The following is a 17,198-nucleotide window of genomic DNA, read 5'->3' on the forward strand; positions in this document are numbered from 1 at the left end:
TGGAATTCACCCGAGAGTCTTAAAGGAATTGAAGGTTGAAATCGGAGAGTTATTGCAAAAACTTGCAAACCTGACAATCAGAACTGGAAAGATACCGGATGACTGGAGGATAGCGAACGTCACCCCAATTTTCAAAAAAGGATCAAGAGGGGAACCGGGCAACTATAGACCTGTGAGTCTTACGTCTGTCCCCGGCAAGATGGTTGAAGCACTGATCAAGGATAGCATGGTCCGGCACTTGGACGCACACGACTTGATGAAACCCAGTCAACACGGATTCAGGAAAGGGAAATCATGTTTGACGAATTTACTCCAATTTTTTGAGACCGTGAACGAGCAAATTGATAGTGGGAAGCCGGTGGACATAATATACTTGGACTTCCAGAAAGCGTTCGACAAAGTTCCACATGAAAGACTTCTCAGGAAACTACAAAGCCATGGCATAGAGGGGGATATACAAAGATGGATAGGCAAATGGCTGGAAAACCAAAAGCAGAGAGTGGGCATAAATGGGAAGTTCTCCGACTGGGAGAAAGTGACTAGTGGTGTACCCCAGGGCTCGGTACTTGGGCCGATCCTTTTTAATATTTATATCAATGATCTGGAGGAAGGAACATCCAGTGAGATCATCAAGTTTGCAGACGATACAAAACTATGCCGGGCGATCAGATCGCATGAGGATAGAGAGAAACTCCAGAGCGACTTGTGTCGGTTAGAAACATGGGCGGAGAAATGGCAGATGAAGTTCAATGTGGAGAAATGCAAGGTAATGCATTTAGGAAATAAGAATAAGGAATACGAGTATACAATGTCAGGTGCAACTCTGGGGAAGAGTGAACAAGAAAAGGACCTGGGTGTACTGATAGATAGGACCCTGAAGCCGTCGGCACAATGCGCGGCAGCGGCAAAGAAGGCAAATAGAATGTTGGGCATGATAAAGAAAGGAATCTCGAGTAGATCGGAGAAAGTTATAATGCCACTTTATAGGGCAATGGTCAGACCACACTTGGAATACTGCGTCCAACATTGGTCTCCCTACCTAAAGAAGGATATAAAACTGCTGGAGAGGGTGCAGAGACGAGCAACAAAACTGGTGAAGGGTATGGAAAAACTGGAATACGAGGACAGACTTATAACACTAGGATTATTCTCCCTTGAGAAAAGGAGACTGCGTGGGGATATGATCGAGACCTTCAAAATACTGAAAGGAATCGACAAAATAGAGCAGAGAAGATTATTTACGTTGTCCAATTTGACACGGACTAGAGGACATGTAATGAAGCTAAGGGGGGACAGGTTCAGGACTAATGTCAGGAAGTTCTGCTTCACTCAGAGAGTGGTTGACACCTGGAATGCCCTCCCAGATGAGATTATTGACCGTCCTAGGCTTCAAGAGCAAACTAGATGCATATCTCCTTAAGAGAGGCATGTAAGGATATGGTGGACTATAAATTACGACAGGTGTACACCTGGCAGGGCCTCCGCGTGTGCGGATCGCCGGACTTGATGGACCGAAGGTCTGATCCGGAGATGGCATTTCTTATGTTCTTATGTAATGAGATTCAAGGGACAAACAATGAAAATATGAACTTAACAACTTTTCTGGAAAACTCCTTGGAGGTTATAACGGAAAGGAAAACCCTGTTAATAACTCTCGCTTTGGAAAGTGATAGAGAATATGTATTGCGTTTATATTTTTGTCATATTAATGATCAGTTTTTAGGTTCTAATGTTTGAATATTTCCTGATATGTCTTTAAGATCCCAGAGGCTTAGGAAAGAATTCTTGGCATTAAGGCCAAGAGTCCTTGCCTTGGGGGCAAATATTTTGTTGAAATTTTCTGTAAAATGTTTTGTGTCTTATCAGAACAAGAATTACTTATTTTTTGAACCTAAACAACTGGTAGGATTTATAGAATCCAATGAGCAAGTAGTGCCTATGGCTATAGCACCGCAGATAATTGCCGCGTTCTAGGTTGGAAAAATTGTTTCAATTGTTAAATTTATTTTCTAAAAGTCTCTCTCCAAAGTTTAAGTGGATTTGGTTTATAAATTTTCTTTTTAATAATTTCTGTTAATCTGAAATACAAGTAGTGTATTGCTTGTTTGTATTGATAAAATTGAATAAACAAATAATAAAAAAAAGGTATCATGTATGCAGGTAAATTAGGGAAATCCCTTTTCTTCAAATTCACTGAGTTTTGGAATAACCTCCCTGCCCCGCTGCGGAACCTAGGCTCATTCCAATTATTCCGAAAGCATCTGAAAACCTGGCTTTTCTCCAAAACATAAAGCTATCTATTTAAAATGTAAAGATAGCTATCCTCTTCATAACCTCTAATTTCTTATTATGTCCTTCCCTCATTTATTGAATTACCTGTAAACCGTATCAAGCTCCATCTTTATGGAGATGATGCGGTATACAAACTTAAGGTTTAGTTTAGTTTAGTTTACTCTTGCTTGTATTGGGAGCCAGTGTGAGTCGAGGTATGCCATCGTGATGTAGTCGTGTTTCCTCAGTGAATAGATAAGTCTTAGTGCTGTGTTTTGAACTGTTTGTAGTTGTTTTATCATGGTTGCGGGGCAGGGGAGATAGAGTATGTTGCAGTAGTCTAGGAGACCTAGGACTAGGGACTGGACCAAAAGCTGGAATTGTGTTTTGTCGAAGAATTTTCGAACTTTCCTTAAGTTTCTAATGACTGTGAATGATTTTTATATTGTTTAGTTAATTTGTGGTTGCATGGTACAGTATCTGTCTATCGTCATTCCTATAAGTTTTAGAGTAGGTTGTATGGGGTATGTGATTGAGTTTATTACTAGTTTTGTTATGGTTGGGGTTTTATTATTTTCGAGGAGAATGAATTTTGTCTTGTCTGGGTTCAGTTTCAGTTTGTGATTTTTCATTCATATTGCTACTGTTTCAAGTGTCCTGTGTAGTGTGTCTGTTATGGAGGACATTGGTTGGTCAAAAGGAAGGAGAATGGTGATGTCGTCTGCATAGCTATAGGAGGTTAAGCCTAATTTGTCCAGGCAGGTGCCGAAGGATGCAATGTAGAGATTGAAGAAAGTTGGGGATAGTGGAGTTCCTTGGGGTACGCCGCAGAGGTTGGACCATGGTTCTGATTTTTCTTTGTTCAACTTTACTCTGTAAGTTCTGGATTGTAGGAATCCTTGAAACCATGTATGTACCTTATCTGTGATTCCTATTGTATCTAGTATTTGTAGTAGGATGTTGTGGTCCACCAGGTCAAATGCTGTGGTGAGATCCAGTTGTATAATCAGCATTTTCTACCTGTGCTGAGGTGTTGTCTAGCTGTGTCCAGGAGGGAACCTAGTAGTGTCTCTGTACTGTAATTGGTTCTGAAACTAGATTGTGTAGGGTGGAGTATGTTGTGGTCTTCTAGGTAGTTGGTGAGGAGTTTGGTTACTAGGCCTTCCATTAGTTTGACATAAAGTGGTATTGAGGCTATGGGTCTGTAGTTGGATGGTTGATCTGTTGCTCCTTTAGGGTCTTTTAGGATCAGGGTGATGATGATTATGCTGAGGTCTTGTGGGAAAAGGCCTTCTGCGGGAAAAGGCTTCATCAACTTAGCAAGAACCATATTGAGGTCACAGACAACTGGAGGTGGCTTGAGAAGTGGTTTAACAATGAAAAGCCTTTTCATGAATCTAGAGACTAGAGGATGAATAGTTAGAGGTTTGCCATTTACTGTGATGAAAGGCTGTGATAGCACTGAGATGGAATCTAATAGATGTAAACTTGAGTCCCACGTCAGACAAATGGAGAAGATAATCCAAGACCAGTGAAACTGAGATGGATGTTGAATCGTAGTGATGAAGAAGACACCAGGAAAAAAAACAGGTCCACTTTTGCTGATAACATTGCTGAGTGGCTGGTTTCCTGGAGGCTTCTAAAATGTACTGCTTTCAATGCATATTCATTAGGGAAATCCTGAAAACCCGACTGGATTGCGGCCCTTAAGGAGGGACTTTAAGATCCCTGCTCTAGGGTATGCAATGTTCTCCCCAGGGCCTTTTAGCTGGGCGCTCCGCCCGGCTAATGTAGATGACCACCCGGCGAATCCTGCTGCTGCCGCCGATGCTCCTTCCCAGGCTGACTCGCCGCCAAAAATTGTGTTTTACTCCTACCTTTTTTTTTTGCCAACATGCGGATTCCCTCCGAGGCTCTAACGTCTATGTGCCGGCTTCCCTTCCCTTCCCTCTGAAACCGGAAGTTACGTCCCGTGGGGGGAGAGAAGAGAAGGGAATCCAGCATGCAGATGTTAGAGCCCCGGAGGGAAGCTTACAACTTGCTGATTTTACTTGCTTCGGGCCTTCCTCGCTGCTGGGTCCTGCCTACTTTCTGTTTTCGCGAAGGCAGGACCCGGCAACGAGGAAGGCCCGAAGCAAGTAAAAGCAGCAAGTTGTAAGCTGCCCTTCGTTGCTGACCTATGGAAGATAGATCAGTGATGGAGGGAAGCTTGCGACTCCGCCTATGGGAGGGATGGGAAGAGAAATGCTGCTACTGCACCCAAGGGGGGAGGGAAGGGGAAGAGAAATGCTGCTGCTGCACCCAAGGGGGGAGGGGGAAGAGAGATGCTGCTGCTGCACACAATAGGGGAGGGGGGAAGAGAGAAGAGAAGTGCTGCTGATGTACCCAATTGAGGTGGGGATAGGGGAAGAGAAGTGCTGCTGCTGCACCAATTGTGGAGGGGGAGGGGGAAGAGAAGTGCTGCTGCTGCACCCAATTGGGGAGAAAGAAGGGAGAAAGAAGACCAGGGAAGGGAGAGGAAAGATGCCAAGACCATGGGAGGGATGGAAAGATAAAGAACTACCAGACCATGGAAGGAGGGGAGAGATGTCATGGTATATGGGGGAGGGGGGAGGAGACAGATGCCAGACCGCTGCTGTTCAATGTATTTATTAATGACCTGGAAATGGGGACGAAGTGTGAAGTTATAAAATTTGCGGATGACACTAAACTCTGTAGAAGGGTTAGAACTGCGGAAGAGTGTGAGGACCTACAAAGGGACCTAAACAAACTGGAGGAGTGGGCGAATAAATGGCAGATGGACTTCAATGTAGGGAAATGCAAGGTCATGCATATAGGGAGAAAGAATCCGATGTTCAGTTACCAAATGGGGGGATTAGTATTAGAGGAAAGTAACCTTGAAAGAGATTTGGGTGTACTGGTGGACACAACAATGAAGTCAACGGCACAATGCACAGCAGCCGCAAATAAGGCAAACAGAATGTTGGGTATTATTAAGAAGGGTATTATGACCAGAACGAAAGAAGTCATCCTGCCGTTGTATCGGGCAATGGTGCGCCCGCACCTGGAGTACTGTGTTCAGTATTGGTCACCGTACCTTAAGAAGGATATGGCAATACTTGAGAGGGTCCAGAGGAGAGTGACACGAATGATTAAGGGCATGGAAAACCTTTCATACATTGAAAGATTGGAGAGACTGGGGCTCTTCTCCCTGGAAAAGCGGAGACTCAGAGGAGACATGATAGAGACCTACAAGATCATGAAGGGCATAGAGAGAGTAGAGAGGGACATATTCTTCAAACTTTCAAAACATAAAAGAACAAGAGGGCATTCGGAAAAGTTGGAAGGGGACAGATTCAAAACGAATGCTAGGAAGTTCTTCTTTACCCAGCGTGTGGTGGACACCTGGAATGTGCTTCCAGAGGGCGTAATAGGACAGAGTACGGTACTGGATTTCAAGAAAGGATTGGACAATTTCCTGCTGGAAAAAGGAATAGAGGGGTACTGCACAGGTCCTGGACCTGTTGGGCTGCCGCGTGAGCGGACCGCTGGGCACAATGGACCTCGGGTCTGACCCATTGCTTATGTTCTTATGTTCTTAAGGAATGAGAGAAAGGAAGAAGAGATGCCAGATAATGGAGTGGGAGGGAGAGATGGAAGGAGAGGAGAGAGATGCCAGGGCATGGGGAGAGGGAAGGGAAACTAAGGAGACATAAAATGCCAGACCAGAGGGAAAGAAAGGAGAGGAGGTGCCAAAGAAAGAGGAAGAGGGAGAGATAGGAGAGGAGAGATATACCAGGGCATGGGGGGAAAGAAGGGAAGAAGATAGAGATGCCAGACCATGGGGGAGGGGGTGGAGACCAAAAAATGGAGAGGGGGTGAAGCTGAAATGAATCATGTACAATGGAGAGAAAGGGCACAGGATATACAGTTTATTGAAAGGACAAATAAAGAGGGAAGATGCTATAAGGAACAGAGAGAGGGCAGACACTGGATGGAAAGGGCAGAGAGGGTGGACAGTGGATGCAAGGGGCAGAGAGAGCGTGGACAGTAGATGGAAGGGGTAGAGAGAGAGAGAGAGAGGGCAGAGGCTGGGTGGAAGGGGCAAATAGAGAGGACATATGTTGCCTGAAGAGAGCAAGGACAAACGCTGAATAGAAAGAAGAGAAGATGATTAAAGCAAAAACGACAAAAGTAGGAAAAATTTTTAAATTTGCTTTTATGTAGAATAAAGTAGTATTGTAACTGTATTAATTAAAGTTTATAAAAAGGAAATGGTAATAAGGCAATTTTTATGGGACTAAACCCTCAGGTCAGGACAGGATACCATAACAGCAGTATACTGTATTGTCTTGAAGAATTGAAAGCTAATTGAAAAATGGATTAGTCCAATAAAATGGTATATTCTTATTTCTCATTATTTGTTTTATTTCTATTTGTTAATTTGTAAAGTTATGTAGCAGTTTTTTCAAATTTACATCTACTGTCTTTATATTTTGCACAGTATTAGGGGATGTGTCACTCTTTCTGTGGTGTTGCCAGGGCCAGATTAATGAATAGGACCAGTAGGCATGTGCCTAGGACCTGAAACTGTGAGGGGGGCCCGCTGAAGAAGGATGACTCATCTTGTCATTTTTTAAAACAGCAATGGCCCCCTCCCGGCATCAACAGTAATGCCCCCCCATCAATGGCAATGCGGTCGGTTCTGTTAGAGGAAGGTCCCGCGATGACTGCGTCTGCCGGTCCATCTCGCTCTGATGTCACTTACTCGCTCCGGAAAAAGTGACGTTGGAGGGGGATGGACCAGCAAATGCAGTCATCGTGAGGCCTTCCTGTAACAGATCCAGCTGTGTTGCCATTGATGCAGGGGGGGGGGCCCATTACCATCAGCTTTTCTAATTCTGCTTTCGGGCTACCTTTTGCAAAGGAGCTCAGAGGGCAGAGCCAGCAGCTGCAATGTTTGGAGGGGGAGAGAGAAAGGAGCATGGAAGGGTGGTGGAGGGAAAGGGGGCAGGGTGGTATGGAAAGGTGGTGAGAAGGATGGTATGGAAAGGTGGTGGAGGGAGAGAAAGGGGGCAGGGTGGTATGGAAAGGTGATGGGAAGGATGGTATGGAAGGGTGGTGGAGGAAGAGAAAGGGAGCAGGGTGGTATAGAAGGATTGTGAGAAGGATGGTATGGAAGGGTGATAGAGGAAGAGAAAGGGGGCAGGGTGGTATGGAAGGGATGTGAGAAGGATGGTATGGAAGGGTGATGGAGGAAGAGAAAGGGGGCAGGGTGGTATAGAAGGGTGGTGGGAATAATAATAATAATAACAGCTTATATACCGCAATACCGTGAAGTTCTATGCGGTTTACAAAAGATTAAGCAAAGGTACAAATTGTCTGACTTCAAGAGGGGAAGAAGAAAGAGAAGTAATTAGACAGGAAATTCATTGTTGAGGAGAAAAGTGATCAAAAGAACAGTAGGTCGCTATTGAGAGGAAAGAGATAAGTGGATCAGTTGTGAAGATGTTTTAGGAACAGGTGTGTTTTTAGACGTTTCCTAAATACCTCATAAGTAGAGGGCAAAAGTAATTGTTCTAGGTCTTTACCCCATGATGCTGCTTGGTGTGAGAGAAGGAATTCATGGTGTTTTTTCAGTTTGCAACCTCTCACTTGGGGGGGAAACGAAGTTGGAATGTGAACTTCTCTTGTGTCTGTTGGTTGAGAAGGAGAAAAGGTCAGTAATGTATTTGGGGGCAAGTCCGTGTAATGCTTTAAAGCAGAAACAGGCAAATTTGAACTTTACGCGTGCCTTCATCGGCAGCCAATGTAGCTGCCGGTAGTAGGGTGTCACGTGGTCAAATTTTTTTTAGTCCAAAGATTAGTTTGACTGCCGCATTCTGCAACAGTTGTAGGCGTCGCATATTTTTTTGGGAAATTGCCAAATAGGCGATGTTACAGTAGTCAAGCAGGCTTAGTACGAGGGATTGGACTAGGATTCTAAAAACCGATGTAACAAAATAAGCTTTAAGGGATCTGAGTTTCCAGAGAGTGAAAAATCCCTTTCTGATTAAGGAATCTACTTGGTCTTTCATGGTTAGGCATTGATCCAGAGTTACACCTAGTATCTTTATGGAGGGCTGGATAGGGTAACTAAGGTTATTGATACAGAGGGGTGATTTAATGTCAAGTGGATGTGGTGAAGCAATGAAAAAAGTTGTTTTATCTGAATTAAGTTTGAGCCTAAAGTTTGTCATCCATTGTTCCATCATGTTTATAGCTTCTGAAGCTTTGGGAATAGTTTCGGAGACAGAATTGGTGAATGGGATGATAATCGTAAAATCATCTGCATAACTAAATAGTTTTATCCCCAGCTGGGTTAGCTTCGTGCCCAGTGAGGACATGTAGATGTTGAAGAGCAATGGGGATAGTGGAGAGCCTTGGGGCACACTGGATGGATTGCCCCAGGTGTCGGAAAGCTCATAATTAAAACGAACCTGATAGGTTCGGGATATAAGGAAGGATGTATGGAAGGGTGGTGGAGGGGGAGAAAGGGGCAGGGTGGTATGGAAGGGTAGTGGAAAGGATGGTATGGAAGGGTGGTAAAGGAAGAGAAAGGGGGCAGATGCTAATGGAATTGGTGTGCAAGGAAAGGGGAGAGAGACATAAGGGGGAAGGATACTGGATGGAATTGGGTTGGAGGGAAAGAAAGGGGCAGATGCTGATTGAAGTGGGGGGAAGGGAGAGGAGAGAGTGAAATGCCAGACCATGGGGTGTGGAGAAGGGAAGGAGAGGAGCGAGATGACAGACCATTGGAGAAGGAAAGGGAAGAAGATGGATGCCACACCAATGGGAGGGAGGGAAAGATGGAAGGGAGAGGCAGACAATTTCTGGAAGAGGCATAGAAAGAGAACAGATGCCATATGGAAGAGGCAGAGAGAGGGCAGACAGTGGATGGAAGGAAGAGAATGATGAGAAGATGAGGAAAGCAGAAACTAGACAACAAAGGTAGAAAAAAATTCTATTTGTTTTATTTATTTATTTATTTATTTTTGCTTTGATTAATAGAAAATGGAAATAAGATGATACTGTTTATTGAACTAATTTTAATACATTTTTTTTACTAATTCAGAGACCATAACTCCTTTCCTCAGGTCAGGACAGCAGTATAGTTTACTGATCTGAAGAAAGAGGTTTTAATCTCTGAAAGCTAAGTGAGAAATGTATTAGTCCAATAAAATGATGGGCACTAAATTTTCTTCCCGCAATTCCCCATGCTTCCTACCCATATGCATAATATAATTTAGTGGTCTTCTCAAAGCCCTGCCAGCTGAAGATCTCTTCCTCTAAAAAGGAAAGGGAGTTTTGTTCAGAGATGTTTGGAGGTTGCATAGAAGAAAAACTGTAGACTTTCACTGGTATGGTAATCTTTGTTTTGAATTTTAAAATAAAAGAAATAAAGTGGAAATAAAGAAGTAAATAAAAAAATGGATAAATACATGGGGCGGGGCGGGGCAGGTGATGGGGCAGGGTGGGATGGGGCAGGGGCCGAGTGTACTTGTGTGCCTGGAGCCCCTCGATGAATTAATCCTGCCCTGGGTGTTGCATTAGTTTAACTTTTGTCTACATATTTCTATTTTTAGTTTGTGATTATTCCATATTGGGCGGGGGTATATCTGTATTCTATGTGTATGAAAAGGACATGGCTTTCTGTTAGCATCAACTGTACAGGATCAATTGACTGTAGGATCTGGCTTGTTTAGTTTTACAATGCGTGTGTTGGTATTCTAGTGCTCACTGCAGTGTTTAAGATGCTGCCTTTTCCTAGGTGCACCCTTATTGTGTGACTCGTGGATTATTACTAAAAATATTTTTTTATATAGAGAAGGGGGTTGTTAAAAAATGATCAGCACTGGTTGTCATATATACTAGGTACGCCACTGGATTTAATGACCCTATTCTAACTTTACTGTTGATGTAGGTATTGCCTCCCCCTCCACACACACACACTATAAAGAATTAAATTAAATCAAGCAGTTTTCAAATGACATTATAAGCAAATAAAAATAAAAGATTTTAAATATATTGCTAATTATTACCTGCATCTTTACCTAAACTGTTTTGCCCTAGCTCTCACTTTGATCTTTATCTGCTACTTTTTTGTTTTGCAGTAGTGCAACCACACAGCTCTCCTTCAAGGCTCAGTAACACCTTTCCATAAATTATGTGGAAGAGGTATGGATTCAAATGGGGATTGCATCTATTTCATATTCTCAGTGAGACTTCAGGAAGGAACCTAGTAATCAAAACGTTATTAGAGGTGCTGTAAAGCCATTTCTTTTATGACTGGATGAGCTATATTTATCTTTTTTAAACCTCTATACCATTTGAAAGAGGGTGCAAATCTATTTATTCACTTCTAGAATTGGATACTTCTTAAATTTAGTAAAAATATTCTAGCACAAGTGTCAAACCTTAAAAAAGGAAGTCATATTGAGCATTGGAAAATAATAATAATTAACTAATAAAAATAGTACATATTTAATTTTCCCCACCACCAAATTTCCCCATCCTGCCCCACCCGGCTACTTTTTCATGCTACCCGGCTGGAAAAAAATTTCTGGGGAGAACACTGGTGTATACATATTCAAGTATTCAAACTTCTTCTCATATGTCTCTCGGCACATTCCAGATATTATTTTTGTCGCCTTCCTCTAGACAGCTTTGTCTTCTTTCATCCTTAGCAAGATATGGCCTCCAGAACTGAACACAATATTCCAGGGTGGGCCTTATCAACATCTTTTACAGGGGCATTAACACTTCCCTTTTCTGCTGGCGATTCCTCTCTATGCAGCATCCTTCTGGCTACTGGATTGTTGGTTTAGCGTGACTGTTCGGCAAACTGGATGGACTACACAGGTCTTTATCTGCCCTCATTTACTATGTTACAGACTGCAAGTGGGACTAGGAACTAAGAAACAGTAGGGCAGATGCTGACACATAGAAGCTAACTTTTCAAAATGCTCTGTTCCTGTATAACACTGTTTAAGTTTGAAAATGAATAAATAATTTAAAAGACAAAATGCTCTGCTCCTGACCCCACCTCCATAATAATAGTACTAATTGTAACACCATTTTTTCCATTCATTTTTCATATATACATACAATATAATTGTATTAATACATAATGGTTAACCATAAAATTAAACTACAGAAAGCACACTGTATGGCGCTTCTCAACATTAAGAACATAAGAACATAGAAAGTTGCCTCTGCTGAGGCAGACCAGAGGTCCATCTCGCCCAGCAGTCCGCTCCCGCGGCGGCCCATCAGGCCCATTGCCTGAGCAGTGGTCCCTGACTATCCTTATGACCTACCTCTCCTCCTATCTGTACTCCTCAATTCCTTTATCCTATAGGAACCTATCCAAACCTTCTTTGAAGCCTTGTAACGTGCTCAGGCCTATCACAGCCTCCGTAAGCGCGTTCCATGTATCCACCACCCTCTGGGTGAAAAAGAACTTCCTGGCGTTTGTTCTATACCTGTCCCCTTTTAATTTCTCCGAGTGCCCCCTTGTACTTGTGGTTCCCCATAATCTGAAAAATCTGTCCCTGTCTACCTTTTCTATACCCTTCAGGATCTTGAAGGTTTCTATCATGTCTCCTCTAAGTCTCCGCTTTTCCAGGGAGAACAGCCCCAGCTTTTTCAGTCTGTCAGTATATGAGAGGTTTTCCATACCCTTTATCAGTTTAGTTGCTCTTCTCTGGACTCCCTCAAGTACCGCCATGTCCTTCTTGAGGTACGGCGACCAGTACTGGACACAGTATTCCAGAGGCGGGCGCACCATTGCACGATACAGTGACAGGATGACTTTCTTCGTCCTGGTCGTGATACCCTTCTTAATGATACCCAACATTTTGTTTTCTTTCCTTGAGGCTGTGGCGCATTGTGCCAACGCCTTCAATGTTGTGTCTACCATCACTCCCAGATCCCTTTCAAGGTTAATAATAATAATAATAATAACTTTATTCTTCTATACCACCACAATCTTGCGACTTCTAGGCGGTTTACAATCAAGAGTGCTGGACATTCAGCGAAATACAATAAGTAGATATTCAGAGGAAATACAGAGATCAGAGACCTCAGGAGGTAATAGTATAGAAATACAATTTGCTGAGCGAAAATGTAATATGTACATTTTAGTAGGTAAGATCGTGCCTACCGAACTTATTGCACTTATTCGAAGGGATCAACAAACGGATGGACAAAGGAGACCCCATAGACATCATATATCTAGATTTCCAAAAAGCCTTTGACAAGGTGCCCCATGAACGTCTACTCCGGAAACTGAAGAACCATGGGGTGGAAGGAGACGTACATAGATGGATCAGAAACTGGTTGGAGGGTAGAAAACAAAGGGTAGGAGTGAAGGGTCACTACTCCGACTGGAGGAGGATCACGAATGGTGTCCCGCAGGGCTCGGTGCTCGGGCCGCTGCTATTTAATATCTTCATAAATGATCTAGAAACAGGGACGAAGTGCGAGATAATAAAATTTGCGGACGACACCAAACTATTTAATGGAGCTCGGACTACAGAGGACTGCGAAGAATTGCAAAGGGACTTGAACAAATTAGAAGAATGGGCGACGAGATGGCAGATGAAGTTCAACATTGAGAAATGTAAAGTATTACATGTGGGGAGCAGAAACTCGAGGTACAACTATACAATGGGAGGGATGTTATTGAATAAGAGTACCCAGGAAAGGGACTTGGGGGTAATGGTGGACATGACAATGAAGCCGTCGGCACAGTGTGCAGCGGCCGCTAAGAGAGCGAATAGAATGCTTGGTATAATCAAAAAGGGTATTACAGCCAGAACGAAAGAAGTTATCCTGCCGTTGTATCGGGCGATGGTGCGCCCACATTTGGAGTACTGCGTCCAATATTGGTCGCCATACCTTAAGAAGGATATGGCGTTAGTCGAGAGGGTTCAGAGGAGAGCGACACGTCTGATAAAAGGTATGGAAAACCTGTCATATTCTGAGAGATTGGAGAAGCTGGGTCTCTTTTCCCTGGAGAAGAGGAGACAGAGGAGATATGATAGAGACTTATAGGATCATGAAGGGCATAGAGAGAGTAAAGAGGGACAGATTCTTCAAACTTTCTAATAATAAAAGAACAAGAGGGCACTCGGAAAAGTTGATAGGAGACAGATTCAAAACGAATACTAGGAAGTTCTTTTTTACCCAACTTGTGGTGGACACCTGGAATGCGCTTCCAGAGGACGTAATAGAGCAGAGTACGGTACTGGGGTTCAAGAAAGGATTGGACAAATTCCTACTGGAAAAGGGGATAGAGGGGTATAGATAGAAGATTACTATACAGGTCCTGGACCTGTTGGGCTACCACGTGAGCGGACTGCTGGGCACGATGGACCTCGGGTCTGTCCCAGCAGAGGCATTTCTTATGTTCTTATGACCTGTTGGGGATAAATAGCAATGTAAAGTTACGATAAGATGAAGATAACAGATTATATTTATAACAGTGCTGTAAGTTCAGGTGGAATAGGGAGGGGGGAGGGAGAGGGAGAGTGGGTCAATTGTTTAGGTATTTCTGGAACAGGTATGTTTTTAGGTGTTTCCTGAATTCCCCGTATGTAGTGGGCGAAAGCAGTTGGTCTAGGTCTTTGCCCCATAGGACTGCTTGGTGAGAGAGAAGGTGTTCGTGGTGTTTTTTCATTTTGCAGCCTCTAACTGGAGGGGAAATGAGTTTTGGGTGTGTGTTTCTCTTGAGTTTATTATTAGAAAATGCGAAAAGGTCCGTTATGTACTTGGGGGTCAGGCCGTATAGTACTTTGAAGCAGAGGCAGGCAAATTTAAACCTTACTCGGGCTTCCGTTGGTAGCCAGTGCAGCTGCTGATAGTAGGGTGTCACGTGGTCGAATTTCTTCAGCCCGAAGATAAGTCTGACCGCAGCATTTTGCATTATTTGGAGATGTCTCATATTCTTTTGTGAGATTGCTAGATAGGCGATGTTGCAGTAGTCAAGCTTACTCAGTATGAGGGATTGCACTAGGATTCTGAATGTTGACGTATCGAAGTATGATTTAATGGTTCTGAGTTTCCAGAGAGTAAGGAAACCTTTTCTGAATAGGGAATCCACTTGTTCCTTCATTGTTAGGCATTGGTCTAGAATAACACCTAGTATTTTCATGGTGGGCTGAATAGGGTAGTTGAGTTTATTGATGCATAGTGGGGTTTTATTGTCAAGCGGGTGAGGGGAGGTAACGAATAATTTTGTTTTTTCTGGGTTGAGCTTGAGCTTGAAATTTGTCATCCATTGTTCCATCTCATTTATGGCATCGGATGCCTTGGGAATAGTTTCCGAGATGGAGTTGGCGAATGGGATGATGATCGTAAAGTCATCTGCGTAGCTGAATAGTTTTATTCCTAGTTGGGTTAGTTTCACACCTAATGAGGACATGTAGATATTGAAAAGCAGTGGGGAAAGCGGTGACCCTTGTGGCACTCTGGATGAGTTGCTCCAGGTGTCGGAGAGTTCGTTGTTAAAGCCTACCTGGTAAGAACGAGATGTGAGGAAGCCACAACACCAGTTTAGTACCTCAGCTCTGATACCAATGGCATCTAAGCATTGCATCATTTTCTCATGGTCTACCAAGTCGAATGCAGAGCTCATGTCGAATTGCATGATCAGGGCGTTGAGGCCCTTACTAAATAATAGGCGCAGATAGTCTAGGATGGCAGCGATTACTGTCTCCGTACTGAATAGGGTTCTAAAGCCAGATTGAGTTTCATGCAGGAGAGAGAATTGATTAAGGTAGTCCATTAGTTGGGTGTGTACTAGTCCTTCCATGATTTTTACAATGAATGGGATAGATGCTATTGGTCTGTAGTTTGTTATTAGCACTGAGGATTCTTTTCTATTTTTTGGGATGGGGGTTATTATTATGTGGCCGTTGTTAGTGAGGAAAGTCCCATTTTTTAGGTTGTGGGTTAGGTAGTGTAATAGTGATATTTTGAATTCTGGTGGTGCCGCTTTCATAATCTCCGGAGGGCACGTATCTAGGATGCAGTGAGATTTAGAGTATTTGTTGTAGAGTTTGGTGTAGGTATTCCATTCTGGATCTAGAAAGGAACTCCAGATCATGTCTGTAGGTATTTCATTGTCATGTGAGTTAGCTATTTGGTAGTTGCTGGGGATGATTGTTACATCGTTATTGCTTATACAGTTATATTTTAGGTTTTTAATTTTTGAATCAAAATATAGAGCTAGGTTCTTCGCGGTGGGTGTTGTGCTCAGGTGTGGTGTAGCGGTTGGTGTCAAATAGGTTTGTGACTATGTTGAATAACTCTTTTGTATTGATTCCTTGTGAACCTTTGCATGATAAGTTAATTTTGGTGGAGTAGAACACTTTGCGTTTGTCTTTTATCAGTTGTTTGTAGGTTTTTATGTAGGCTCTCCATTTGTTGCGGTCTGTCAGTTCTCCTGTTTTATTCCAAATCCTTTCTAGTCGCCAAGCTGTTTGTTTCGTTTTTAATAGTTCGGTGTCGAACCATTTGTTGTATTTGTTTGCGGTGCTTTTGCTTTTATGTATGGGGGCGATTTTATCTAGGATGGAAGTACTGGTTGTATTCCAAAGGTCTCAGAAGTCTATTCCTTCCTCTGTTACTGTCTGCGGTTCGTATTCTGACCAATATTCTTCTGGATTAATATAACCTCTTGTTTGATGTTCTTTTTTTTTATCATCAGACGTGTTTTAGATTTTCGGTGTGACCAGATCAGCTTAAAATAATAGGTGAAGTGGTCGGACCAAATGTCGTGATGCCAGGTGCCTTCAGTCAGAGAAATGATTGGGTCAAGGTTTTCCTTTGTGGACATGGCAACTAGGTCTAAATGATGGCCTTTTTCGTGAGTTTGTGTGGGTACGGGGATGTTGTAGTTGAGTAGAGTTAGAAAGTTTTTAAGCTCTATTGCGTCTGTGTTGTTCTCTTCGTCTAGGTGTAAATTTATGTCCCCTGTGATGATGTTGTAGTTGGGGCTGATAGAATTGTGCAGGACGAATTCGCAGAAGTCTTCTTTGGCTTTGGGCCAGCTTTTAGGCAGGATGTAGAATAGTATGCTGGATAAGGATTCTTCTAGTTGGATATTATTGATTTTACAGGCTAGGATTTCTAGGTTGTCGGTCATTTTAGAATCTAGAAGTTCGAACTCGAATCCTTCTTTAAGGATTATGGTAATCCTCCTCCTTTTTTTCCTGTGTGGTTTAACGTAAGGATTTTGAAATTGTTTGGTAGAAGATCAGATATAATAGGATCATCTTCAGATAGTAACCAAGTTTCAGTTAGAAAGAGGCAGGCTATTTGTTTGCTGGTGATCCAGTCATTTATGAGGAATGCCTTGTTTCTAACAGATCTGGTATTAAGATATGCACATGGGATGGAGGTGGTTGCAGCATTTACTGTTGAGTTAGTGGTTTTGATGGTTTTTATTTCTCTTACTTACCCCTAGCAGTGATCCCCCCCCATTTTGTAGCTGAACATCGGGTTCTTTTTCCCTACATGCATGACCTTGCATTTCTCTATGTTAAAGCTCATTTGCCACTTTTTGGCTCATTCTTCTAGTGTCGTTAGGTCCCTTTGCAGATCTTCGCAGTCTTCCGTGGTTTTAACCCTGCTGTAGAGTTTGGTGTCATCCGCAAATTTAATAACCTCACATTTTGTTCCCGCCTCCAGGAGCTGAGTAATGGCCCTTTACTCCAACCCTCTGTTTCCTGCCTGCCAGTCAGTTTTTGATCCATCGGTGGACCTCCCCTTGCACCCCGTGTTTCCACAGTTTTTTAAGCAGTCGTTCGTGTGGTACCTTGTCGAAGGCTTTTTGGAAGTCAAGGTAAATGATGTCAATGGATTCCCCTTTATCCACCTGG

General features: G+C 43.0%; 1 protein-coding gene across 1 annotated transcript in view; it reads left to right on the forward strand.

Moving 5' to 3' along the window:
• Positions 1 to 17,198, forward strand: part of CPLX1 (complexin 1) — a 461,866-nt gene that overhangs the window by 64,072 nt on the left and 380,596 nt on the right. The gene's annotated exons all lie outside the window — the stretch shown is intronic.

The sequence above is a fragment of the Geotrypetes seraphini genome, chromosome 1 (genome assembly GCF_902459505.1).
Source record: "Geotrypetes seraphini chromosome 1, aGeoSer1.1, whole genome shotgun sequence".
NCBI classification, from domain to species: Eukaryota; Metazoa; Chordata; class Amphibia; order Gymnophiona; family Dermophiidae; genus Geotrypetes; species Geotrypetes seraphini.